The 2011-nt window shown below is 65.3% G+C and overlaps 1 non-coding gene across 1 annotated transcript; it reads right to left on the bottom strand.

Annotated features, from left to right (window-relative positions):
- Positions 1-1605: 1605 nt before the first annotated feature.
- LOC131869730 (5S ribosomal RNA) lies at positions 1606-1724 on the bottom strand. Its single transcript, XR_009368104.1, has one exon. It is a non-coding gene; the product is annotated as a 5S ribosomal RNA (ribosomal RNA).
- Between the last annotated feature and the right edge of the window lie 287 nt (positions 1725-2011).

Here is a 2011-nt window from a genome sequence, read left to right as displayed (position 1 = left end):
GTGCGCACCTCGCGTGCACCTTCGGCGGGGTTGCGCGCCCTGGTGGGCACCATGGTGCGCACCAAGGAGCGCTCCGAAGTGTGCTCCAAGGTGCGGCGTGCACGAAGTCGGAGCCCGGTTTGCCCCGGGTGCGCACCTCGCGTGCACCTTCGCCGCGGTGGGCACCATGGCGTGCACGAAGTCGGAGCCCGGTTTGCCCCGGGTGCGCACCTCGCGTGCACCTTCGCCGGGGTGGGCACCTCGGCTGGGTTGCGCGCCCTGGTGCGCACCAAGGAGCGCTCCGAAGTGTGCTCCAAGGTGCGGCGTGCACGAAGTCGGAGCCCGGTTTGCCCCGGGTGCGCACCTCGCGTGCACCTTCGCCAGGGTGGGCACCTCGGTGCGCACACCTTCTCAATGTTTTCTTGCCTTTTCTGGAAATTGGTGAAGGCAGCGCATCAAAGGTGCGCACCTCGGTGTGCTCCGAGGTGCGAACCCGAGAGCGCTCCGAGGTGCCCACGAAGTCGAAAGTCGGGTTAATTGCATTGTTTTCCCCGGGTGCGCTCCGAGGTGCGCAACATCGGCGCGCACCAAGGAGGGCTCCGAAGTGTGCTCCAAGGTGCGCACGATGGCGTGCACCTCTGGTGCGCACGATTCGGAGCTCGGTTTGACCGGGGTGCGCACACCTTGGCTGGGTTGCGCACCTTTTGTGCGCTCCAAGGTGCGCACGAAGTCGGAGCTCGGTTTGCCCCGGGTGCGCACCTTCGCCAGGGTGCGCACCTTGATGCGCACGCCTTGGCTGGGCTGCGCACCTTGGTGGGCGCCATGGTGCGCACCTTTCGTGCGCTCCAAGGTGCGCACGAAGTCGGAGCTCGGTTTGCCCCGGGTGCGCACCTTGGTGGGCGCCATGGTGCACTCCGAGGTGCCCAAGATTGGTGCGCACCAAGGAGCGCTCCGAAGTGCGCTCCAAGGTGCGCGCGAAGTCGAAAGTTGGGTTAATTGTCCGGTTTGCCTCGGGTGCGCACCTTGCGTGCACCTTCGCCAGGGTGGGCGCCTTGGTGCGCACACCTTGGCTGGGCTGCGCACACCTTGGCACCCGCGTTTCCTTCATTTTAAATTTTTTTTTTTTACAATCTCTCAAGTGGGAAATTCTATAATCTCAACTTTTTTTGCCTTTTCAGGAAACTTTTGAATGGAGCGCATCATTGGTGCGCTCCGAAGTGTGCTCCAAAGCTCTCTCCAGCTGCGTGCACCTGCCCCGGCCGCGCACCCGGCCCCGCCCAGCTTCGCTCACCTGTCCCGGGCGTCTGGTGCGGAACCTTAGAGTAAGAAACATCACCGTGCACCTTGGCCAACGTGCGCGACTCGACCGAGCGCGCACTGGCCGAGGTGCACACCGATTTCACCTGGGTGCGCGCGCAGCACCTCGGGCGCACCGGGGTGCGCGCACAACGCCCGGGTTGCACCGTGGCCTGTGTGCTCGGGGCGCCTCGGGTGCGCGCTCGGTGTCGCCCCCGCGCGCGCGGTAGTGCGGGCAGCGCACCCCGGCCCGGCCCGGCCCCGACGAGAACGCAAACGGGCAAAAGGTTTATTCAAATAGCATTGCGACGCCCGGCGAAAAACTAAAAAAGGGTGCAACACCGGGACTTCCCGGGAGGTCACCCATCCCAGTACTACTCCGGCCCAAGCGCGCTTAACTGCGGAGTTCTGATGGGATCCGGTGCACTAACGCTGGTATGATCGCACCCGTTATGAGCTTGTCGCAGTGTGTACTTAGCAAACCGCGACCCACGTGCGAATCCACCCCGGCCACCCACCCCCGTCGAGGTGCACACCCTCCCTCGCGAAGTGCGCCCCGTTCGCCAAGTGTGAGCCCTGCCCGGGTGCGCGCACCTTGCTAGGGCGTCGGGTGTGCACCCGGCCCGGCCTACGTGCGTGCACCTGGAGGGGGCGTCGTGTGCGTGCAGTGTCCCGTCTGCAACGCGGTGCCCACACACCACCTCGGGCGCAACGACCTGCGCTCACATGTGGGCCG

Source organism: Cryptomeria japonica, unplaced genomic scaffold (assembly GCF_030272615.1).
Source record: "Cryptomeria japonica unplaced genomic scaffold, Sugi_1.0 HiC_scaffold_262, whole genome shotgun sequence".
In the NCBI taxonomy this organism is placed as follows: domain Eukaryota; kingdom Viridiplantae; phylum Streptophyta; class Pinopsida; order Cupressales; family Cupressaceae; genus Cryptomeria; species Cryptomeria japonica.
Note: the sequence above shows the minus strand (reverse complement) of the source record. Positions and strands in the feature narration are given on the sequence as shown.